The 26,838-nt window shown below is 48.9% G+C and overlaps 1 pseudogene; it reads right to left on the bottom strand.

The window, feature by feature from the left end:
• Positions 1 to 316: 316 nt before the first annotated feature.
• On the bottom strand, positions 317 to 8,756 carry LOC119100797 (chitin deacetylase 1-like; annotated as a pseudogene).
• Between the last annotated feature and the right edge of the window lie 18,082 nt (positions 8,757 to 26,838).

Genomic DNA, 26,838 nt, shown 5'->3' with positions numbered 1-26,838 from the left:
CAACCACGAATCAACTCAGGAACAGCCCGAATTAACAGGTCATGACATCCTCAGATGTCCCACGAGATGTCTTTTCAAATGCTTTGGCAAAGAATCACTCGGGAGAAGTCGAAGATAGTCTGGGATTTCGCTATGCATCTTGGGTGCGCGAATAAAAAACGTCATTTTTCCATATCAGTACGCGAACGGGGTACAAACAGACCACTGTCCTGTCTCGTGGGTCGACCATGCACTTCACCCACAGTGCGGAGCCACGAGCAAGTGAGTCAGGCTCGTCCAAACTGGTCACCCTCATCGCCCGTAAGGAAATTCCACGTCAATCTTTCTTTGTATTTGGCGGCAGGCACCCGTGAACAGAACATGGCGATCGTTTGCAACAATGCGGCTCTTGCCTGGCGGACGTCACGTGACAGGGCTCGCCCCTCGCCTGGCGCGTGGGAGGGGAGGGGTTTCACACGGCGGGAGGGGTCAGCCTTTCGGTCAAGGTACAGCGAGGTGGTGTAGCGGCACCGTTGTCGAGCGCGTGGTGCCCGGGCCCGCCGCCTCCAGTAGGTGTCGCATGGATGGCGTGCTCACAGGGACCCGGGCCGAACGACGCTCGCAGGGCGCGTTTTAACCGACGGATGGCGAACGGCGTTCGTTTGCTGCGGTTTGACTAGAGTTCACATTTGTTCGGAGAGGAGGTCAACTGATGCTCGAGGGGATCATTTGTTGGAAGAACTGTAGGGATGGGCTTTATCTAAACAAAAGATGAACAGTATGCATCGCGATTGAGATAACACGTGAATCCGATTAGCTTCCTTCCTTTTTCCGATTAGCTTGCGGAAAGAAAAGCCGTGGATTATTCGTCACAATAGCCCACACGAATTTAAAAATGCAGCATTTTGCATAAATTCGGTTTTGGGTTTTTTGTGGAATTCACTGACAAAAACAATTCCGCGCCCAGTTTTACTTTACACAATAGAATACAGACGAATAACAAAATAACTGAGTCGGGCGAAGTGCAGGTGCTCAGCTCACCCGGACCGGGCACGGCCGCAACAGCCATCCGGCTCACAGCCCAAAACAACGGCGAAGGCATCAGCTGCCAGTGATCGAGCCGGCGCCTGCCCGCAGCCGGGCGGCGCTGCGTGACATCGGAGAAGCGCAGGGCGCCGCTCTACAGGGAGAACCCGTTTCCGGAGAGGTCCTGGATCCACGGGTAGTTCTTGGGGCACTCCATGCAGCTGTTCAGGTAGAAGTTCTCTCCGGGCAGCTCCCTGCGAACGAAAACACCGAGAATTCAGTCGAAAATGCGACTCTGTCAGCTTTCAGGAAAACATAACCTTGATAGTCACCAACCCACCCTTGTGCATTGCGCATTTTAGGCACACGTTGGTGAAGGATGTCGACGAGGCGCAACGTTTCGGCGGCACGAGAAGCAGGTTTTTAGCCAATAGACGTCGACATGCAGACCTCAAATTCACTAACGTGTACTCAGATGAATATCACTACATTAGGGGGGCAGTAGAAGAGGAGCCGGCGTGCAGCCTCGGCCACGATGAGAGCTGGTGACCGCGGGACGCCAGCTGCCCTCTTACCTGGTGGTCAGCGGGCACGGGTTGGGCAGCGAGCAGAACGGCAGGCCCTTGACGTCGCACTTCTCCTTCCACTCCAGGAAGTCACGGATGCCGTTGCTTTCGGTCGGGTTGTTTATCCAGCTCAACGCCTGCTGCTGAGTGACGAAATAGACGTCATTCTTGGCCTGCATCTCGTCGATGAACTTGTTGAGCTCCTTCTTGAAGTCCTTGTTGCTGCTCAGCCAGCCGGCGGTGAAGTGCAGCCCGAGCGGTGCACGGTTGGTCGTGTAGTGGCGGTCGAAGTTGCTGCGCAGCATCTGGGCGAACTGCTCGCCAGACCGAATGCTGGTGCACGAGGAGAGCAGGTGGCAGCCCGGCAGGCGCTCGTCAACGTTCCTGTCCTCGCGCAGGTCCAGCTCGTTGATGACCATCTCCCAGATCCTGCTGGTCTGCGATGGGCAGTTCTGCGAGGTGCCCAGGCACTTGTGCGGCATGCGATAGTCGAGCGTGTACGGCCAGATGGGAACGCGGCCCAGCGGCGCCGTAATGGACGAGTCATACAGGAACTGCTGATCTTCCATCATCACGAACTGGGTGTTGCCGCCCACGCGCAGCTGCGGCGCGCGCACGCCCAAGATGGTGCCGTCGGTGATGTTGGCGAAGACCTCGATGATATTGCGCGCGCCGGCCATCTCGTCGCTCCACGTTTCGTAGCTGCCATACGACCAGTAGTCGGGGTCGTCTTCGTTGGTGATGGAGAACACGCCAATTTCGTGGCCCTTGCGGTGCAGCTCCTGCACGGCCGAGTAGTTGGTGTACTTGTGTGACACGTAGAAGGTGCCCTTGGCCGAGCAGCCGTTCGGGTTCTGGCGATCGTCGCGGAAGATGTCCTGGAAGATGCCGATGTTGTCGACGTTGACAGAGCCGTGGAAGGTGATGGTGATCATTTGCGGCGTCTGGTCGGGGTTCAGATTTCCCGGGATCTGGGTGCCGTCCGCCGAACAGAAGCAGTCGGGCAGCACGCAGTCGGTCTGGTCGCAGACGCCGGCTCCGTTCGGATCCACGCCGACCGCTGTGGACGCGCACCGGCAGCTCCGTAAGCACGCGAACAGCGTGGTAGCGAAAATAGTGATGTTGAATAGCATAGCGTGGCAGCGAGGGCGCGAGTAAAGCTATGACGGGGAATAACCATCATCTAGAACGGCAAGGTTCTAAGGCTCAATTCATGTGTGCTTATTTCACGAGCCTGCTGAGCTGTGAGCTGTCTTGAGAGATCGTGAAGTCAAAAACGTTGTCGTTGCGCGTGCCTGCCCATAAACTAGCGCGCCTAGGCGAGCATGATTCTCCGACCCAGACCCGTCAGCCCCCTGTGCGGCCGTGCCGAAGGTCACTTACTGCAGGCGTTCTCGTCCGACTCGTCCACACAGTCTGGTCGACCGTCGCAGAAGAGCTCCCTGTCGATGCAGTCCTCGTTTCCAGCAGGCCAGCTGGCCCTCGGGGCAGAGCGGCTCGTCGGTGGCCAGCAGCGGCAGCACCTTCTTCGGCTCTGCGGACGGCACCGTCGTCGTGTCATGTGCGGCACCGCAGGTGGAGCGCCGGCGGGTGCGGACATCTGCCTCCGGTACGCTGGCGTTCTGAATTTCCAATCAAGGGGAGTATCGGTGTGCCATGAGCGTTGTGGGTGGTGATTTTCCCCGAGAGTCGCGCTGGCAACGCATCCGATATCTCATTGAGCGTACTGCGCTGTCAAATCTCGGCCCCAAATGGAGTGACATCCCCGGGACCAGCGCTGCCTCGTGCTGTGGCCAGGGGCTGTGACTTACTCTCCAGGATGTCGCACGTCTTGACGTGCCTCTTCCAGAGGCAGGTCTGCTGGCGGACGTCGAATGCCAGTCCATCGGGACACTGGATCCGCTTCAAGCCGGCCCTGGTGCACCTGGGGACGACACGCGGGACTCAGACACTCAGACAAACATCCAGACAAGCGCCTGAACGTCCAGAAAGGCCTGAGGCACTGAAGCGAAACATCCCCGTACGCGAGTCATCGCTCATCAGACACATGATTCCAGTCCAGACACCCAGACTGACATCAGGGCCAGCCCCCAGCCCGGCAGTGCTGTTGACGTAGCGGTCGGTCTGTCTCGACTCACCTGTAGACCTCCTTGCAGTCGCCGTCCAACTCGAGCCGGAAGTACTCATCGCCGCGACCCTTGCAGAGCTCTTCGATGTTCTCCTTATCCTTGGTGCGTTGTGATTGGCGCTTCTCGCGCCGCAGACTAGTGGCGTCCGCTGCAACGGGTCACGCACTGGTCACATGAGCCCGGGCGAGCACGCAGACTAGTGACGTCCGCTGCAACGGGTCACGCACTGGTCACATGAGCCCGGGAGAGCACGCAGACTAGTGGCGTCCGCTGCAACGGGTCACGCACTGGTCACATGAGCCCGGGAGAGCACGCAGACTAGTGGCGTCCGCTGCAACGGGTCACGCACTGGTCACATGAGCCCGGGAGAGCACGCAGCGGCAGAGCGCCCGGCGCATCCATTACATGACTTTGCCGCGTTTTGGCATTCAGTCATGACACTGAAATGTGAATTGCCGAGTTCAGCTTGTTTTTGTAGGTCGCTTGAAGCGTGTCACCCGAGAAAAGTATAAACAATCATTTTGTAGCACGCTAATTAGCGCTGCGGCGATAGAAGTTTAACTATGCAAACAATTTCTGGCCACTGCCTTTTTTTTACTGACACAGCGATATCCTGTCTTTTTGCGTCAAAGTCAGAAATTGTCAACATTTTCCATATCCATGCCTTTTCCGACCGTTAGAACATCATACTACAGTGCCAACCGGGCTCGCAGCGGGTTGGCAGCCTGCAAGGTGCTGCTCATTTAAAGCGGGCAATATCCTGTCATTCCACATATGTCGCCAACTTAGCAGCCTGTGACCCTTTGACTTACAAACTTGTAAGACATCAGCATGTCAAGAAACTTATCTGACGAAAGCCTATTTCAGCCACCGCAACTTAATTCCGCTGATGCTAAGCCAACACGTCCGGTCGGACGGTACCAGCCTTCTCAGAAGCCGCTCCCCCACTCTCACATAGACAGCATTGATCACGTTTCAGGTCCTCCGAAACATGCCAGTGCGATGTCGAAAAACAAGCGAGCTCGCACGGGAAGGTAAGCGAGACACCTCCCAAATCCTGCAGCAATGCCGCATCGCAAGCGATCAGTCGCCACGCGACAGCGCCATGTCCCGCACCTGGTGCGAGGCCCCGCAGCGCCTTATCCTGAGCTCCTTTGCTTCTGCCGCCATCGCGACGTGTCAAGAGAGGCCCCGACCGGTTCTGCTGTCGGCATGAGCGAGCTTCCAGCCATCTGTGCGGCTTATCGCCCGCTCCTGACCGCGGCCGGTGCTCCAACTGACCGCAGCTAGGCCCCACGCTAATGACGTCAGGCAGCGGCAAGCGGGGCAGGATCGGCTGACCGCAGCCGAAGAAAGTGTCCCACCAAGGTCAGCCGCCGGTCGGTGCCGCTCTCCGCGATCGCGACCTGTGACGGCCGCCTCCGGGGAAGGACAACACTGGACTGGCCAGCGGAGAGAGGAGTGTTGAGAGAGAGTGGGAGTAAATAACGGCGAGGGGCGGCAAAGACGTTTGGTTTTTTGACAGACAGAACCATCCAGCTCAGGCAGAAATTTTCCAAACGGTAAGGCGCCACGGTCTCGCATCAAGCTGCTCGATTGATTATGGCTATCACAGCCCAGACCAGATCCACCCACCCATTAATCTTCACTTTCTTGTTTTTCCGTAGTTGAATCCTGTTAGTTTTGCGGTAGTTTGTTTTGCGAAGTTACCTTTGGACACCCGTTGGATGTCTGTTGAGTTTAGTCCAGAGGTGGTTGAAAAAGATGAGCTGCTGGCGGCTAAACGTATAGATAGCATCGGCCCTTGTCCAGTACTATGCTGGTCCGCGGAAAATGAAATACCCACGGAATCTTTCATTCATCAGAAAACCGGGATTTCACATCTGGACATGTCAAGGTAGGCATAAAGGCCGATGTGGTCTCATTGTTTTGCATGTAAAACCCTACTCGGCTACGACACAATACTCGGAGACGGAGCCATTGACGCCGGAACAAGACGGAAACCGGGAGACTTGTTCACAAATGCCGGGTAATGAACACCAGCACCACAAGCACCGGCAGTTCTGATTGTGTAGTGCTGTGAACTGTAATTTGCTTTAAATTTCGGAATAATTGGCCGAATGACCGTGAATTTTTGTCCTCTGAAGAACCTTGGCGTCAGGATCATATAGCTGGGCGCATAGGAGAGGAGGTGGGCGTGCTCAACCTGAGACGGTGAGCTTGTCCATGCTGGCAGTGGCTGGCGAATACCGTCGCTCTGTTGTTAGCGTTTCATATCACAACTGCCTGCTACCCGGGAGCAGGGACAAGGAAATCATGCAGGCCACAAGGTCAACTTTTGTCATCGCTCCGAACGCTCGATATCGCTCGTTCCACCTTCCGTGGGTATTGGCATGTGCTCGCCGTGTGCCACTGCTCCCATTCACATGGGCCCAGTCCCTGTCGCGGCTTACGACGTGCCGCTGATTGTCTGTTGTTGAAGGGAGTATCCCACCTCTTGCGTTTTTCATTTGTCGTTACATCAAACGCGTACGATTTGATCAGTAATACCGTTTTTTTCAAAACCCTTCTGAACAGTTCAGGGCGTCGACTGAAATAGCCGGCCCTGCGGAAGAACCTCATTTGATTCCCTGCTCACCACTTTGAGAGTAATACAGTCCATTTCCCCGTGTTTTTCCCAACGTGTGTGTTCCGTAATGCTCGTAACACACTAATAAGTCAAGGTGTTTGTGTACTATATGCTACGAAAGCTTGAAACATTCTGTTTAGACAAAAAGACATTCGAACATGAAACTTTTATCCTGCAAATTCGACGAAGCCTGATGTCATTGCTCTGATTCCTCTCCCCATGCCTTTTACCACCGTGGCTCTTTTTGAGGCGCACGTTATCTTTGAAAATGGAGGTATTAGATGATCCATGCATCGCACTGGTTCAAACTTCAACCGATGCACTTTTTGGCAACAGGCCCTTGCCCGCTGGACCAATCACAAACGTTCTTTTATTTGCGCCAGTAGAGGCGCGCACCATGGTTGCCATGACGACGGCGGTCGCAACTGCAGGGAGGAAGAGTAGTGCTATTGCAAAGCATTGAGAGCGCAATTCAGTCTCGAAAATAATTAGGATTGATGGCCTTATTATGCAATGACGATACTGTGGCGGCACCACTCAGTGCTTTTATTAGGCGTAACTTGTCCTGAGGTTTCACTTGAGTATGCTTTTTAAATATTTCTCAAATGAGGGACACTTCCTTTCAGCATGGGTGACCCGCGTGTTTCCTGTTACCACTCTTCCAATGAAGCCGAGTAACAAGCGTCCTCAGTGAATCCTCAATAGATCTCAATAGTCTCGCTAAACATACGGCCCGACAGCGCGATGCATTGCCAGCAATCCATGCAATGTTTCGCAACAGTTCCAGTCGCATGTTTTCAAAATGGCTTCTTAAGGGAGTCGTGCGTTGTGCTGGCCCTCTCAGGTAGCGACCCTGCGGCGCTCTTTGCTGGACACACCTCTATTTCCCTGGCAGCAGTGTACCGAAAGGGCAAGGCGGAGCGGCGGCGGGAATTCGCGATTAACAAGCAAAGCAAGCGATGCGTACTTACTTTTACTTACGTTGTCATGCTGAGATTGGGTGTAAACGCGGCCACTGAGGCCATTGTTGCCCACTGGCCCGGTTTAGCGGGGTTGCGGCCCCTCGGGCGGCGCGTGCCTGACCGGGTCCGGTAGGCGGGGCCGGCCACCAACCGAGATGTGCCGTGTGAACCAGTCTGTGCCTGGCCCCACCACTTTCACTCGCGGCGAGGATAATCCCCCCTAGTGTCACGACCAGACTCTGCAGCATCGCCCCCTCCCCCTCCCTGTCCAGGGCCAGCTTACCCGTGTCACCAGGCGGCGGTATCGCCCCCTCCCCTGGTTCATCGGTATCCGTTCGATGAGGGTAGTGATGGGTTCCATCTGTGGTGGTCAGCAATTTTATTTCGTCCTGAGATCCGAATGATGATATCTTGCTGGAGTTACTAAAATATGTACATTACTGGATTGGAAAATAAACGTTGTCTACATAACACTACATGAACATAACGAAAACCTCTGGTTCGCTTCACGCAGGACCTCAGAATTTCGCGAGAGGAGAACACGTGTTATCTAAGGTTTCTCGCAACTTGATAAAGGTCTACGGTTTTATGGAGCCCATACCCCCCCCCCCCCCCACCCCATTTCGCTTTTCTGCCGTATTTAATAAACTCTTTTCACACAGGGACTATTTTAGACCAATAAGTGCCTCTTGGCCGAACCAAGGGTCCGCCTCTTCTAAAAACCTCTTAAAGGCGTCTTCGTCATTATTGCATCTCTATTTCTCATGAAACTACTTAGGAATTGGAAATTTAAGTAAACTTCGTGTACATGGAGTTAGCTTTTTGGCAGTCCTGCAGGTGGTTCAGGCGGCTGCCAACAATTCAACGCGAGCGGGGTGACAGCCCATTTCGCTCCCTCCGCTGGGCTGCGTATTTGACTTCATCAGACGGTGCTGGCATTGCCCACATTTTTTAACCAGCACCTGCAGCTTGCGGAATTGTGGTTGTAATACACGCGGGTCCCGCGGTACCCCCCTATCTCATGTAAGCCTTGATATCACCATAATAATGGAGCAAATAAACGTCTGCGTGAGATGCTTTTCAAAATAAGATATGTAATGAGGTGCCCGTTCCAGAATCAAAGCTGTGCATGTACTTGGTGATAAAAAGCTTATGAATGCATGCATTATTCAGCTGACAATAAGAACCTGTTGGAATGCGTTGTAGTAATGTCATCTAGCCCGAAGCACATTGGCGCATCGCTCGTGCCGTGGCCATCAGGGGCCTGCAGGGGTTGGGGGAGGCCCGGGCGGCGCGCTACGCCCCTTCCGCCCGGTACTCACCGGCTGCGAGCAACACCACCACTATACACAGCAGCTTCATGGCCGGCCTCTGACAGACAACAGTCCACTCAGAAGCGTTCTTATATCCGACCTAGTGCGCATGCGCCGACTGCAACACTTTCACCCGCCGCATCGGACGGCGGCCACGGGAGGTGGTGCTCGCCGCTGGCTGGCCTGCGAACTGGAGCTGGCCCGCGCGAAGCTTGGTCAGTCACGACGGCCGCACCGGGCAGCCAGAATGGCACGGGTCAGGGCAACGCTCGCCGACACCACCCGAGTGGACACACATGGCCAGCGAAGAAACGATCATGAGCGTGTACTGTTGACTGGGGATGATTCTGCATCCCAACATCTTAGGAAATGAATATTAGGTCCAGGCGTTGCATGGAAAGAATGAACCAATACTTGGATGTTTCACGTCATGAAGCCATACAAGTCAGAGCAGCGTTCGCCACAGTCGCCACTCAGCACCGAGCGTGAAATCGAGGCCGAACGAGCCGCATATTGGTCTGTGCGTGTTGTGACTTACTGCAGAATGCTGTGTATCATCTGCTCGAGAACGTTAGTTGCTTGTCGGCAACAAAAATTATGTACTTGTCCTTTGAAAAGCATACCAGCCCTTGCCGTGAAGTCTCAGCATTAAAACAAACGAGCTACATCAGAGCATCTTTACCTGGCTCATGCCAACACGATAGAAGCGATACATTAAGAAAGGCCAACTCGCGGACAAAAAATAATGCCTTCACACTCAAAGTTTACAATGATGCTGTTCCATGAAAAAACTTGGAACGATTTCCGGGCGAAATTTCGTGAGACAAAGTTTTTGGCACAAAAACTCATTTCGCAGAAGTTTACAAGCATGAAATTCGCCCAGGGCAGAAGTTTATTTAGGACGAAGGTTGGTAGAGGGAAAAGATCGTGATGCAGAAGAATGTCTAGGGCAAAAATTCGCATAAGAAAAATTCGTTTAGCAAAAAAGTTTGTGTGGGACACTAGCTGCATGTTTCGGAAATTTGTCTAGGATGCAGGTTTCTGCCCAATGCCACATGGTGACGTCAATTACGATTTGACTGTACTAGAAACTGACTAGACTGCACTAGAAATGAACTTCAAGCTGAGATCGATTCCGATTTCTACTTCAAGCATGGCGGAAAGACTGTTCTGAATGTTGTATTCTGGTTCTTAATGTTTGGTTTGTGTAATCGACGCCAACAAGGAGTTCAGGCAGGCAGAATTGTTTCTGGAATTGGTATTGAATCTGTATCTGTTGGAAATTATTATTCATCCTATTGCCATAGCTGTGCTTCAGCTTTTTGTTGCTGCTAACCACCACATTTTGATCCGCATCAAAAAGTGCATTGCGGATCCAGGTGTCATCCTGAAAGGAGATCGCGATCGCATTTTTATACTGAAATCTAACCATACCATATCTGGTGGCGACCGACCCCCCGAAAACAACGCATTCAAAATTAGATAGCATGTTTTTAGAAGAGCTACACATCATCCGTTTCACGACAGATTACCGTGCAAAATTGTCAGAGCCTTTCGGACTTGTTTTTGACCACACACCTTTTGTCAATGACCGTCGGTAAAAAATGTTTTGATAAGTTTGATAACATGCTTGTAAATGGTTATAATTAGATAAAACTGCGATTAGCTGGATGTAAGGAAGATCATGGTCTTATAAATAGGTATCATGCCAAATCTTCTCCAAACAAATTTTTCAACCTTTATAAACAATTCGGTGGCATCTATGACGCAAACGCGACAAAGTAAACTCCTATATCTGTGTAGCGTCCGTACCCATGGATGCGCCGTACTTGGAGAGATTGCCTGCAGCACTTACGAGCTTTCTTGCAGCATTATCAGAGCCCGCTTAGAACATATTTACAGAGCTTAGAGGGCTTGCATACCTTGACACGATCCAAGATGAATGATAACTGACTGAAAGGATCCTCAAAGCATGTCCTTGCTTCACACGGAACTGATGTAAACAATAGTGAGGCAGCCGACACCCAACGCTTTCGACTGATGCACATTGCTGATTGCTAGGCCTGGCATTGCCCTAGAATCTGGGTTAATTAAAGGCATGGATGAAGAAATATCTAAAAAGGGCCTCGTTTTGTATGGCAGAGTTATTCTTAGTTGGATACATGGGGTTTACTTTTTGCATGTTAATGCAACTGCATGAAAACAATATTTTCTTTGGTAGAGTGTTTGATGTGAATTAAAACTTCATCGAACATGAAAAACACCGGATCCAAATATTTGCAGTGCATTAACCCATCTTAAAAACGACTATTCAGAACTTTTAACAAAGCCTTGTCACTTAATATGCTGGACGAGATACCACTACCAATGTCAATATGACTTGTACCGTAAATGCACCAAATAAAGAAGCCATTTCGATTCAATTTCAAGGTTAGAGAGTGTTTCATTTCTGTAAAGAGCTATATCCCCACTTCAAATTTGAACGTCTCCATCACCAAGTTGGTCGGCGTTGCCAATCACGGGACAGATTTTCGGTGTGGTTTGAATTAGAGCTATTTCGATAAGTGGTGGCCATTTCAGGGCCTTGGGATTCAGAAGTGAGTAAAGAGATAAAACTTCCGTCATTCCGGGGACCATCGCTTACGAGCCTTGTCCGCACAGGGACCCTTGGCCCGGCTTAGTGGGGGCGCCCGGACTCCCGTGGCGGGCCCGTGAAGCCGGCCCACCTCTGCATGTCCCGATGAGGGCATTGGGTGTCGTGAGTATTGGGATAAAGCGGCGAGACAGGAAATGTCAATATAAAACAATGCACAGAACACGTCATGGCATGTTATTCATTTGATTGGAAGCATTTCGGTCTATTAAGATCTTCGCGTGCCTGGTGTTTAAGTTCATGACATCTGATTAAGGTCAGAAAGGGCGTCGGTTTTAATCAGAAATGAAACCCATAGAATGTGGCTACGAAAGAGATTGCATTCGCTTTGGATTGTACACAGTATACTTTTTGAGTACTTTTAAATAAATCCTAAGCGAAAACCTGTCGGACGTGTTTTGAATATTTGTCACCCAGTAGCACGGGTAAGCGCAAAACGTCTTCATTCGTCTTCTACGCAGCCCAGCTTCCTGACAATGCAGGAGAATGTGCTTAACAGCGATTGTGGCTCCACAGGGTGCACACCGAGGCCTTGTATTATGCCAGTAAATGCAAACGTGAGTAATGCATATGCATCAAGTGCACAATCTAGTAAAAACTCTTCGCATATGTTCATCATTTTCAATTGAAGAAGACGACATAGCAATGTTAAATTTCATTTCGAGCATTTGGTTTAAAGAAAGTATCCTCTAACCATTGATTTTAATAATAGGCAATAAGCAGAGCTGAGACGATGATTTGATTAGGTCATGACCAAAAGGCATGTGAGTAGTTTCCTGTCAACGTGTTACTTTTTTCGCAAGCCACTCGGTATGTTCATTACCAGCAATTTCACAATGGCTATAAATAGGAAAAATCACATTCTTAATTCGGGTTCATGACACTGGCTCGGTGGGTATTCATTGTTCAAACTGGAAGTGGTGTGTAAATGATGAGGAAGTAGAACCTTGCAACACTGACATCGAGTTTCAGCACACTACGGCGTCTGGAAAACTCCGCGGTTTGTGGCGCAACCAAGTTGCAAAAAGTGCTGAGCTTAAAGATCATACCGTCATATTGGTTGAAGCTTATTTGGTCAAAGTTGGACAGGAATGTTGCAAAACTTTCAGTTACAAATAAGTCAGTTTCCACACACACGACAGACGACGAATTGTCGTCTGTCGTGATAAGATAGCGTGATAAGATGCCCTTTATGTTGGAAACACAACAATCTACATTTGAAACATGTTTGCTCTGTTTGCTCGGGAGTGTAGCACGTGCAGATAAACACCTCATGCTTTGTGCGCGCAGTTATGAACATCACAAAAGGTTCAACAGAAAATATGACACGGTGCGAACACGTGCGGCGAACACTGCTTGATGTCATGTATAACATGATATTCTTGTTCCGCCGCCAGCACACGTCTAGGCGTAGATGACTATTGCGCGTACGCACCCACCAGCGCATGTCCAACCGCCTGAACCAAAAAGAAGGACTTCCAATGCATTGACAGCTCTTATGCATAAGGGACGCTATAGCCGGGTGCTTATCTCCTGCAGCTCCCACGTTGGGAGCCCACGCTCGAACCTCGGTTGTGCCATGGCCCCTGGGCGCTAATATGGCATATGCAGTTGCTGGCACTTCCTTAAAGGGTTCGTGGCGCCGTGGGTCACGCTCCCCCCCAAAAAAAATTATACATAATGGTCCTGAATGCGCCAGTCACCGTTCACTGATGTGTTGGTATCATTATCCGTATTGAGATAATGACGTAGGTTAGCACCTCGCTGGTCCCACACCAAAGGAGGTGTTTTACTGTTAGCTATGGTTGTTTTGTACAGCGGCAGCAGAGTGATGCAGTCGTGCCGGCTGACACACCATTGAGACAGAACAAGTCGAGACGTTCTCAGCATTTGGTGTGAATGCATTGCATATGCTTGCTCGTATTGAATCCAGGTTCTAATGCAAGCCCAGTAAATTTCAAAAACAAAACCAAGCGGAATGCCTTGTGCGCAGACGGATCTTGAATGCCCGTTCAATTCGGGGAACAGATATATGAAAAATTCTAGCCCAACTAATTTGCTTTAGCGCACTGCGGATAGGCCTTGATGCTGCTGAATAAATTAAACGGTATAAGACGAGAAGAGATACGACAGTAGAGATTGTCAAAGCCCAAAACGATGCTCGGACAAGGATGTGGAGCTCATACAGGCCTTTGTGACTTAAGAGTTATGAAATAAATTAACGTTGTGCGTGCAAGAAACACTTAGTCCGTCGTGGAAGCCCTCACCTAAACAAAGAAAGGCGAATAACCGATCGTAAACATTACAAAACGTAAAATCCAACTGCTTTCAAATGCTCACGAGAATGGTATCTTAGAGTTGCATTGGAACAAGTAGCGGTACACGCATTTGCTGCGTGATGAAGGCAAAACGCTGTGCGGTGTTTCGACACACCACGATGAGGCGTGCATAAAATAGTCACTGATGTCGACTTATCAGTTTAGCACACGAGGAACAGAGCCAGGGACGTGGTCAAGATGTTGCCACGGGGGCAATGACATCTCCCGGAGACAGTCTCGTGCACTACGAACTGACCGGCTTCGCAGAAGCAGGCAGAATCACTGCATTGGCATCTGTCCCATTTGTGAGAAAAATTATGGCTACGTGCCTGAATGGAGTTGTTGCTTGTGCGCGCGCATCTACCCTGAGGCGTAGGACCAATGACCGTGACAGAATAAAATAAATGCCAGTATAAAATAAAATACACTTTGGCGTTCAATTTTTTTCTGTCCCTTCTTGGAATTGATTAGAAAGGCCAACAGCATGGCTACCAGGAGGTGAATCGCACGAAACGGCCAACCAGCAATATTTTACGACCTTCCGGTACAAATCAGCTTCCATCATGAAATCAAATTATCAAGCCAGCAATGCTGCTGGCAAACTTCCAAATATGATTGGAAAGCGCTTACAGTGGTTTTTACTCTTAAAGGCAATTTCCATCTTACATTTCCATCGACTTTATGTTAACATTACATTAGTATCATTTAAAAGCAAATCTCAAGCTATGATGCTTCATTTGTACTAAATGTTTACCTAATAACGGGTAATTTGATAATTTAGTCAACCTACTCTTGTAAACATGTGCATAGAAAACATTTCTGATAGCCATGATGCCACCTTCAAATAAAATTGGTCTAAAATATCGCATGTAAATTTTTACGATCTTTCACACACTTTGTATGTATGTAAAAAATCGTAATGTAACACATTTCAACGGGAGCGGCATACGGTCACATCCACGTCTTTCGCCATGATGTGTTGAAGGTTCAGTGGCCATGCATTGGTCTCCATGAGCATCTACCCGTTTTATTTCGATGCTTTGTGTTGTAAGCTGAGACCTCACAAATGAAACGATTGAATACCATTGTTGCGGTAGGAAAACACGATTGTTTTTTAATGTTGTCATGCATCGTTTGCATCAATTGTCGTTTATGTAGACTGACCCAGCATTATGAGTTTGAAGTCTATGTGCTGGCAGCAATCGATATTCAATATAATGGGAGACACATATGTGCCTTCAGCGCCGAAAAGATCCCAGGACCCCATCACCATGGAATCCTGTAGGATGCTGGGCCCACCCTTGGGACCAGGAACACGTCGGCGAAAATACGCTCCTTAAACGATGCTATTAGGCAACCATTGTTTATATTGTCGAAATCAACTTTACTCTTCCAGTTTTCGAAAACACTCGTTTCACCCTCGCCCTGATAGGGGAGTGATGTATTCCCCTAAGTGATGTGTCCCCCTAAGTGAGGGGAGTGATGCATCCTCTTTTTTAGTCTTTCTGTCCGGCATGCCGTGTAATCGCGCCCAAATTTGTAGTAGTTCATGGGCATTTATTGTGCATGTTTTGACACTAAAAACGTGCTCCCATATTTTCGGGCTTTGGAGCAGCAGCGGTTTTGGGGAACACCGCGCGGTGATCTACGGCCGGTCGGGCGGCAGGCGGCAACCGACGATGCTGCGGAACACGCGCAGCGAGCCAGCTTTGTTAGATGAACAGCTATATAGCATAAATGTGTGCTCAACACATTTACAAATATACACCAATATACTCATGACTAAACAAGATATACGCCTGCTTAAGTTTGGTGCCGCCACAAAGCATGGTCTAGTTGGCATGATGTAAAGCTCAAAAGCACAGTTCTCTAGGAAATGTAATTTTTGACCTGCTATGATAGCATCAATTATCAACTTACCAAAATAAAATCTCGTCAATCACGTAATCTCGTGGAGACCAGTTGACTGGAATTTTCTGCCAAGCGCCATCTTCATAAGTTTCGAAACACCAGATGGACGCATCATCCCCCCTATCCATCAGCGTCTAAGGTCTATTATTGTCAGCATAAGCATTACAAACTGATCATACCGATAAGCGAGGAGCCTAATGCCTTTCTGGCCAATGACAAGTGCACTGACGCGAGTACGCATTGAAAAAGAACTCCTTTCGCACGCAACTTTTGCCGCATTGTCGAAAACGGTTTTCCCAGGTCCATGAAAGGCTATGTGGTCTGATGGCATTGACTCCATGGGTTGCAAAGGCTGCAGGTATGCTCCGCATTCTATACAATTTTAAGACGACTTCATAGCGCATACTCGATCTCCACACATGAATGGTCACGCAAAAATATCTTAAAAACAATCATTAGAAGCTGTTATATGTTGATTGATGTCATTCATGGACGCCAAATTCAGCACGAGAGCTTGCCGTAGTTCTTACAAGGATGCCGGTATTTTTTTTTAATTGCCCGGCGTCCTCATGATGGAACGAGCTCAATTACTATTACGAATACAGTACATAACCTAGTCGTTTACTGACCTACGCGGGCTAGCGCTTTGTCCCGGAGAAAGTAAATAAACTTGGCTAGCGGGTTTACATGTCAAGGAAAGTTGTTAGACGGGAAAGATGAGATTTCTGCGTCATTTCTTTCCATGGAAAATAAGGTCTGGCACCGTCCTATATCATTAACATGGAATAAAAGCCTATTCACTGCAAGACATGAAAAACACCAAACAGAATGTACTATTTTAGCATAGAATATTTTGTTGAACCTTAGTTGTGTCATAAAAATTTATGTTCAGTCTCTGGTTTCGCGTTCTGGTAACAGGCACTGCAGGTGAATTGATTATATCTAGTACGAAAATTGGATTCCACTAGAATGTCTATGGCCAGCAAGTTGCGTGAACTTGAACCAAGCAAGCGCGGTTTCTACGAAGAGTACATCTGACAATTTTGTCAAACCTTTTCTTAAACGATGCTACTAAGAACACCATTGCAAAGTTGTGGCATTGGACTAACGTTGATGGTCTTGTCGATGTAGCCCTACAATGCGTCGAAGGAGCATCGGCCGTTTCGGCACAGTTCTGCCACTGTCGTGCATGTCGGTGTTGACATTGATTCCTGTAAACTATTCAGTAGATGTCTTGAGCAGGCTAATGAATGCTTCATTGTTTATTTCATCACAAAGGATCCCTTCGAAAGACGCACGGATGTTCAAGGGGATGAAAGCGAGGGAATTAAAGGTTCGCATGTAAGCATCTGTTGGAGCGTCACCCAACGCCCTGGAAGTGACTGGTCAGTGCTCATTGGTCGTGGGTCAGTGGCCACTGCGGGGCACTCCTGACCCCGTTATTCCCCGACCTTAACTTTCGCTCGGCCGGGAGTCTGAGACAACCGCACCCGACCTGGGAGGAAGAAGTTGACTGCGCCTGGAATCTCCAATTTCAGACGCCGTGTAAGGAAAAAGATACTGCTGTGAAGATGTCCTCTACTAATGAAGAATACACACCAAATATTTGACAGCTGGTCAAATGTGAGGCTACCAGAGGTCACAACAGGTAAAAAAGGTCGTTGTGATACATGCGGCCAAAACCTATGTCAATGCGTCAAAAGGGATATTAAGGCCACCAAAATAGGGTTTAAAACTGTGGTGATTACATTTCGACCATTTCTGCTCCCTACAAGGTTCAAGTCAGACCAGGTCACCGTTCAAAATTGGATATACCACCAGCCTATAAGAGCAACACTTTTTCACAATACGCTTCTAAGTTTATTTTATTAGGCGCAGCTGTGGCACAAAAGTATTCAAAACACAAGGTACCATTACAGGCTGACCAAGAGGTCAGCGGAGGTCAACTTAGGTCAAATTTATAAATCATCCATATTAGAAATTGAATTGCTAACTAGGTCTGTGACCAGTTCAATGGCTTCTATGATTAGGACACATTGTACTGTACACCTGCTGATACTCAAGATCGCATGGCTGTTGTATACGTTATGAATAGTCCCTACGGCGCTTGGCGATGTTTTTAATAGAAAACTGAGAACAAGTACGTTGGTACATGAGAAAATGCGTAATCAGCTTTGCAAGCACATTAAAAAGGTGGTTACACTAGTCGTTCTCGTTCATCTAGCCTCTTGGTTCCTTGCAACATAAGTCATTGCGCTTGGATGACCTCAAATGACCTTGTATGCTCCCACGTAACCAATCGCTACCTCCTAATGCATTAGAATGATTTCATAACAGGATTTTAGTGACTTATTCAAGTCCCGCGTCCAAAAACTGTCGAAAAAACTTTATATTTTTGGTTCAGCATGTGTTTTGCAGAAGGCCCCCATGGAGGTAGTTCATGAACTGGGTCAAGGTGTTGTGCTCTGTGGCTGTATGCTGATTTCGCATGCCGCTTAGCATCCAAAAGGGTACTAAGTAACATGCAAGTAACATACATCACATACAAACACCAAAGGTACCCAAAAATACGAACAAATGTTTTGATGCGAATGCAATGTGAAAAAATGAACCAAAAAAACCGGAAATAACAAGAACTGACCTGAACTCAGGCCACTGGCCCGGTCAGAAAGGGTCAGTGACTGGCGAAAACAGTTTATTTTTCAAAAATTTGAAATAAACAGAATGAAACTGCTATTTTACTCCGTTACTGTTGTCAGTTGAACAATGGCAAATGACCAAAACATTTAGGTTTGCTCAAAGTTTCTACACGGTTGACCTCTTTGACCTGAACTAAGTCACTGGCCTTGGTAGAACAAAACCTAAACTTTTAACAAAGGATGTCAAATGAATAAATCAACCGGTGCTGAAAACTTCGTGTTGCTGTGAGCGTTAGTTTTTGACTTGTGCGTGAAAAACCGCATCGGAAAGCAACTTCCGTGGGCGGACGCGGGTTGGCTAGTCAGAAGTCTTGTGAGCCGGCGCAAAAGGCAACGTCTGCAAACATATCGCAAGCTTCATCTGCTCAATATAGATAATTAAGAGTTCGCGGGACTTAATAGCTTTCGCCATGCAAGAGGGACGTAAAATGTTTTACGAGATTCAGCGATCCTCCCATTACCACAGCGGTTGAACCGGTCTCTGTTTCCCACTTACTTCCCTTGGAGATGACCCTGGCCCACATGTGCATACATGCCCTACCGGTTTAACGCGGGCTATTTCACACCAGAACCGTGAGAACACGCCAGTGACAACGCAGTTCACATATTCTTGACACATTTGCAGTCAAAGTCCTTCCGTCGACTGAAATCATGTCGTCTGAATCAGCAACCATGTGGGAGGATAATATTGTGATCAACTTAACCTGGCGGGTTGCAATGGTCACCTATAAAACTGCGTCTGAGCTGGCGCGGTGCAAGGACGCCCATGAGCGACTTAACTATGCTTCTTGTCATCCTTACACATGTGAAGTTATTTGTAATTAGTGAAATAATTTGTAACTCATTCTATAGACGCAAGCTCCACCACAGTGTGATAAGGATTAAACTAGCTTTTGACCGGGCCAGCATGAGTACATCATTCCGTTGACTTTTCTACCTGAACCCATTATCACTCTTGACCGGGCCTGCCTGAGCCCGTCGTAATTATGTTTGGGTCCATCTGAACCCGTTATACTTCTAGCAAGCATGTATCTATGTGTCATCATCTTTGATCGGGCCTGCCTGAACTCATCATCCTTGATGGGGTCTGCATGAACTCATCATCTTCCATCGGGCCTGCCTGAACTCATCCTCCTTGATCGGGTCTACATGAACTCATCATCTTTGATCGGACCTGCATGAACTCATCACCTTTGATCGGGCCTGTATGAACTCATCATCTTTGATCGGGTCTGCATGAACTCATCATCCTTGATCGGGCCTGCATGAACTCATCATCTTTGATCGGGCCTGCATGAACTCATCATCTTTGATCGGGTCTGCATGAACTCATCATCCTTGATCGGGCCTGTCTGAACTCATCGTCCTTGATCGGGCCTGCATGAACTCTTCATCTTTGATCGGGTCTGCATGAACTCATCATCTTTGATCGGGTCTGCATGAACTCATCATCCTTGATCGGGCCTGTCTGGACGTGTCATCCTTGACCGGGCCTGTGTAAATATATCGTCCTGTAACGGGGCTGCCTGAACTCATCATCCTTGACCGGGCCCACCTGAACCCGTCATCAGTCTTGACCAGGCCCTCCTGAAGCCATCATCAGCCTTGACCAGGCCTGCCTAAACCTCTCAACATGTTGAACCTGGCCCGCCCGGGCCCGGCATCACTTTTGACCGGACCGGTCTTAATCTGACGCGTTACCTGTGAAAAGTGGTTCACATGAAAATATTATTATCGGTGAGCTTAATTTGTATTGCACAGCTGCTCCCACTTAACCATAACCACAAGACTACGGCAGGAGCATTGCTGCTGCTGTGTCGTCGATCCATGTTCCGTCGTAAGTAGATTGGGTGAAGGGTGTGGGTGAATTATAAGTAGGGGCTGTTGAATATTAAGTTCGGGACAACTGTGGTCGGTGTGCGGTTATAACTGTCTATTTATACAGATATACTTGTCCATATACCATTCCTTGCGGGTTGGCGGTTGACGGCGCGCCTTGGAGAGGCCTGGTACAACAATTTGAGGTCAGTTTTTCTTGTTTTTCGGCATAACCCCAGAATATCACTTGCTTGTGTGCTGAAAAACTGCGTCTGTTCTGCCGACTATGATCCTCTTTGGGGGCATATGGCCCCTTCGAGGGTCAAGGGGGGCATGGTTCCATGCCCCACTCCAACCCGCCCCTAAATCCGCCCCTGCAAAGTGCACATACGGAGTTTTTAGTGGCGTGTAAGCGCGATTACACGTCTTCATTAAATGATGGTACATGCACATCAATATTGGTACGGTTCGTGACGTACATAAACAACTACAGCCATGTTCCTCAAAGCAAAAGGCTGATCTACGTCATTTTAGGTCAGTGACCTCCACTGACCTTCATTACGGCAAAATCCGATCTTTTAGACAGAGCTGTGATCGAGGGGCTAGAAATAAGCGTTAAGACTATCCCATAAAGCAAGCTTTCCGGCAGTAAACAGCTTCGGGTTTGACCTAGATCTGACCTTTACATCTGAGCAAAGATCAATGGAAGCAGTCGTTTTCCTGAATTCAATTGTCTATTTGTCTGAGAAACCACCTCGGATATGTATGACTTCATCCAACACCCCGTTGCTTATCAGACTGAGTTATTCCCTAGGAGTTGCCTTCTCTGGCCGTCGTGGCCTAACTTGCCATAGATCAGTTGCTTTATGAAGTATATCTGATTTGATTATAGCGAAAGCGTAGATATCAATTTACTACAGCTATGCAAAGTTTGGCGTGGATGCGTCACACCGTTCGGGCGTTTTCTGGGAAAACCATGAGGGCAAATTGAGCCCCACTTGAACGCGTGTTATTTCAAATCTGGTATCAGGAGAGTAGTTTCCTAACTAGTTGAGAGGGCTACTTACGTCACTCCCTCCCCAAATTTGGGCTCCCGCCGGGAGGAAACCAGTTTGCTGGTGTATTTAGTGGAAGGCGTTTTCATTTACATTGTTTAGCCTCCACAACCTAATTTTGCGAAACTAAGTCCTGCATGGTACATTTTTGGGACGAACGGTGTGTTAAAATAAATGGAGAGATGTAAACTGCCTGGCTGCCATAGACATAGACATAGCCAACAGTTTTATTTACTCCTGGCGCATAGCTGATCTATTCGATTCCTCCATATCATTCGGAGAACAGACTACCCAGTTTGCTTAAGTCATCCATGCGTCTCGACACAGTTTACAGTGAAGAGACAAAATTCCAGAATTGGAGAGGTATTTGCCCTACCCCACACAGTAAACATCTTAAATTGTGGTCTGTCCTTACAGACCTAACTTAAATTTGGTTACAACGACGGCCGGTAGGCAGCAGCGGCTTTTTGTTGTACTTCGGCAGTCATTCTTCAGCGGCGCAACGCGGAGCCTGTAACGTTAGAGGGAAAAATCAGTGGGTCCAATCCCTATTATCTCCGTAATGTCGATCAGTGCCGTCGCTGCACTTCAGTGGGAAGAGCATCGGACCCGGATCGATGTGTTTCGGACACACGGTTTCTGCCTCGGGAACCATGCTGCATGCGAATTACTTCACGGGTGTGGTGAGTCAGGATTTTTGCAACTAAATAAGCAAAGTTATAACTTAAATCCCCAAGTTTTTCCCAGAGACAGGCTTGCAACATCTTTGGTCAAGTTTTTTTAAGGTGGAGCTTTATTTTAAAAAGACAAGAAATGAATTGTTTTACTAATAACTACAGTCTAAGCATCGGTCTAGTACACATTTGTTCTTAGTTTCTTGTCGCATTTCCGTCTCCTTTATATATGAGTGGCGTTTAATGCCATAGTACGGGATATTTCGCGGCTATTCTGACGCCATCTGGCGTGACATCAAAGCTCAAGATAATATAGCAGATCGGTCCGTTCCCTACGCACATGTGTTCTAGAATTGGTCATGTTTTTTTGCCTAGCAGAGCACCGTCGACAAGTTTGAATCTATTCGTTAGACCTAACGGGCACGCGAACAAAAAGTATTTTAAATGACCTTTCAAAAGGAGAAGCTAACCTTTTTTATTACTGTTATAGGCTGGCACAGAAAGTTCCGCCTTGCTCATTTCCTTCCCTCAAGACTGGATGCTGAATCAGCCCTTGAGGAGCTGGCCGCTCAAGCCGAAAACATACCATGTAATTCTCTGCGAGATTTTGGTTTTTGCTCAAGGTTTGAGGCACCTCCAACAGCAACGTGTGAGCATTTCCATGAATTTGGAGACACATTCCTCTCGTCCATGTGCCTCAGTAACTGAGAATGTGAGAAAGGCACCTGACCTAATCGCATATTTTTCGTCCGCACCGTCCACCGAACACCGGAAAATCAGCTGCGACATGGCCAAGGTTATGCGGGCTAGCTATGCTGCGCACTGCATCTCATATACAAGTTCAAGCGTAGGCAAACTACTTCGTGACGTCGTCTTCCTGTTTGGCCCCGCCCGCCACTTCCGCATGGCCAGATCTGTCGGGAGCGAGCCGGGCTCAGCATGCTGAGAGGCGATCCAGGGGGCGCCCGAAGGCCGCCGCGTCCGGCCGGACGCCTGTCCGGCGGCGGCCGGAGACAGGTCACGAACTGGCCGCGGAGACGGCAGTGGCGCTGGCGCAATCCAGCGACGGAGGGCCCGCGGGCTGGCCGCCTGTTAAGCAACGGACACGGCCTGCTTTGGACAGGATGAGCCGGCACGTGGGAAGGCTGAGAGCCGCGCCTTGTCGAACAATGCCCAACGTCGTGGCTGGCTGTAGTGCCCGGGGAAAAACGCGATTGCGAGTGCGGAGGTCCTTTCACATGGGCGATGGCTTCCCGTGTCGGATGCCAGACATATGCCAAACACGGTGACCTTCCCACACCGAAGGCCAGCGGCGCTTCCTTCCCACGGCATCAAACTGTGAATGCGCGTACGACTGAACTAATTATCCTCATAGTACTATTACCGATTTCTTATAAGAATTTCTAATTATCATCTTATTTTCATATTTTTCGTAAGAAATATGATACCAGCTACTATACGTATAGAATACATAAATATATCGTAAGCCCTTCTAGAGCCACAACTTAGCATTGAAAATCTCCCGGATCTGTAACCATGTGCGGTGCTGTGAGACAAGTGCGTGATTGGTAGGTGTTATTTAGGTGATGTGATTGATGTTCCGAATTCCGTAAATTTATTTCACCTGTTGCCTGGGCGGTGGTTGAAATCCCTTATTTGTTTTCCTGAACGTAGGGTGATATAAGCATATGTTAAGGAAAACTTCGCTCCCGCGGCATGGCCATAAATATCCCATGTCAACGGCCATCAGCCCGACTCAAACGAGTAAGGTAAACGTTTGCTTAAGTCCCGAGCACCCGACATACTACGCCTCCAAGACAGGTGTCTCCTAAAAGTGCCTAATCGACGACTGTTGCGGTTCGCTTTGTATTCACTACTGTTTGCACCGAGTCTGCCAAACGAGGGGTTAGCTATATTCACTTATAGCCTTCCACGGCTTGCACAAGATTAACAGTAAAACTCAGTTTAGGACAAATTTTTCGGTGAAACATTTAACGCCTCAGTTCTTCAGCTCCATAAACATAACAGGTATGGATATATTGAATACGCTTCACTGTTTGGCGGTTTTGACCTCCACTTTATTTCCCTTATTGTGCAGCGGTGCAGAGCCGATAACAGCACGCATTCCATTTTTCGAATCATCCTGCATTACGATACCAAAGTCATGACTCTTGGCACTTTATGCAAGCGTTTACCTGGTGGACGTCTAGTCGTTGGTAATCAGGATCTTGATAAATTTAGCGAACAATGCAAGCCACTTACGTGTGAATAAAGAGGATGGATGATGTGGCTCTTTACCGTGCACGCTGACCTTCGTACGCAATGGAATGCTTTTAGTCTTAAAAATATACCCCAATCGTGCTAGAAGAAATACTTTCCATGCTTTGTCACTGCCACGATTTTTGGCAGAAGACCAGCTGCCCTGACAACTCCACAAGCCAGATATATGCTCGCATAAACAACTCGAAATTTGAATTGTCCTGTAAGCACGATTTCCCTTCCATACTCTTACGACGACAGACCGCATGGTGTGTGCCCATCAGGCTAGGGAGGCAAATTTACCTAGACGATTGCCTTCGCGTGTCATTCCTTAACTATTGCAGTCTTGCAACGTTAAGGACAACTATGAACCAAGTGAAAACCCCTATGGCCTGCTCACCTCGACGAGCCTACACCAAATCTGTCGCTCTGACGCACGAGTCGTGAGCCATGCTTTGGTCGCCGCCTCAGTTGAGGCCGTAAACCGCTCGGCCCTCATGCCGACATACACTTCCCCGTGGCCCTGGTTAGTGGCCGATCAGCTCCGGTCTCAGGCAGGTACCAGCACAGACACGGGTGTTGGGGGATTGAGCCCGTCAGCCGAGGAGCCTAGAGGCCGTAGTTTCGGGTGTCAAGTGTGTAAATATAATCTTATGCACTGAAAGTCCCAAATCGCTCGTTATTTACCTTCCTGTATTATGAACACACACGCATCTTCCTCACAGTTGTGGTTTTAGTAAGTGCTGTCAGTCAACTCTATTATCATCACCCTCTCAAAATGACATAATTCGTCTAACTTTACACCACATACGATAATTTTTCGACTTCACCTTACAATGAAGACCTTAGAGACCCCTAAGAACTAAAAATGATCAAATAAGAGCCACGGGGAAAACGATGTTGGAAAGCTCGTATCAACCTGCATCAGGTATATGTGACTGAACGATCGCGAACGTGATTTTTTATGGTTCAAATTGGGCCATGGGAATCAAACTGGCGCCTCAGCCCCCCTCCCCCCTCTGGTATTCCAAGACCTAAGCACGCTGCGGCATGTCCGGCTGTGTCAATAACTGAGTTAACCTGATCAATGGGGAAAGTAAGGTCAGGACACTGGGGATGTAGGACGCGCTCAGCTGCTGAGGCTATATTGCTTCGCCTACCTTTCACCCTGGCAGGAAGGGTGACCACAGTGGGGAATCCACCCTGTACCTCTGATTTTCTTGACGAGTAGCTTTACCAATGCACCACCCACGAATAGGGACAGCAACGTTAGAAGTCCCTCCCCCCTCCCCCCCCCCCTTCTAAAGCTGTAAAATATGTTCCATGGAGGTTTAAACGTATGACAATCGAAAGGCAAATTTGGTCACAGAGGTCAAAGTTTATCTTTTGGATTAAACCTGAAATTGGTCTTACCTTTGAAAAAGCTAGAAGAACACTAGAAATACGCTTTAGATTGATATGGCTCAAACGCAGTCTGGAAAACCTTCTTGAAGTGCATGTCTGCCAACAATTCGTTATTTGCCATCTCTAAGCAAAATTTCACCGACATGACCCCCGATAAAGAAGTCATCGAACATGAACCATTTAAACTAGAGCTCTCAAACTTTCACAAAATGTTTGGCGTCGATGAGCACTCTGATACCCAAAATTTCAGCACTGTGCTCAAAATTGTCTTAAGATTATTTTGAAAAGACCTTTTAAGAGGCCTCTGTGGACCATCGCTGGCGAGAAGTTATTAAATTGGGTTCTACGAAACATTTCTCGCTCGATGTGCACGCTTCTTGCAGTCAACATAAACTGGTCATTAATTAATCCTTAACAGCGCCTCGCAGAAGTGTTGACAAAAATGCTGCATTCCTCTTTTTTAGCCGAAAATTCCGGTTTATTTCCAAACGTGACGTCTTCCGTAACTTCATGCCGAAATAACGGATCATGCTGATCAATATTTAAAAAGTTCCCTTGTGTTTGGTTCGGTGAAGTTGCTAATGTATTAGAACTTGTCTGTCGCGATAGCACGTCGGACGGCACAAGGCGTGATCTTCGGCTAGGTCTGGCGCTGACAGCCGTCTGAGCTGATCAGTAGCACCAGTGGTCGTGACGCCTGCGACCGCTGAGAACTCTGGCGCAAAGGTTGATCACTTTCTGAACTTGTTGGATTTAAGCAGCGCCGCATGACCCGTAGACGCTCATGCAATAGTGGAAGAAAGAATGCGTCGGTAGGTTGCACGATTATTTTTTGCGTGTTGGCAGGCAAAAGGCGTCGGCGCGTCTGAGTGCGATCAGGATGCCCGCGTATTTTGCGGAAAGAAAGGTGCAAAGGCCTTGACACGCCCCTGCGCTGCGCCGCTCACTGTCGTCAGTTGGCACGTGACTCGCCGGGCCGGCCTGGCCTCCCTCCGCACCACCGTGGCCGGGCTCATGGGCCCAGCTCTACCCTTGGCGGCCGACGCTACAAGGACGCGTACCCCGTGGTGGGCGTGCATTTGCGCTATTCTTGCACCTGGTTGCAGACGCGACTCTGGCATTCACCTCTGACCGGGGGAAGCACCCGGCAAGCGAATGAGCGCCGGGACATACACACGCGGCGGCCGGCCGGGGGACAGCCTGCCGCGCGGTGGCGTCCGTTTCGTTGACCTCCTCGAGAAGATCGACCGGCTCTGCGGCTGACACCGCGCGCTAGCGAGGGGTCGCTGGTACCGAGGGGTCGCTGGTACATTAGTACCGAGGTGAACCACATCCGCACCCGGGCCGCAGGCGGCGGCGCGGGCGGGTGAGCGGTCTCCGCCCGGGCTCCGTCACCGGTCTGTCTCCGACTGATCTCCGTCACCGGTCTGTCCCCGACTAATC

This window comes from Pollicipes pollicipes, unplaced genomic scaffold, assembly GCF_011947565.3.
Source record: "Pollicipes pollicipes isolate AB1234 unplaced genomic scaffold, Ppol_2.1 Scaffold_4881;HRSCAF=5763_pilon_pilon_pilon, whole genome shotgun sequence".
NCBI classification, from domain to species: Eukaryota; Metazoa; Arthropoda; class Thecostraca; order Pollicipedomorpha; family Pollicipedidae; genus Pollicipes; species Pollicipes pollicipes.
Note: the sequence above shows the minus strand (reverse complement) of the source record. Positions and strands in the feature narration are given on the sequence as shown.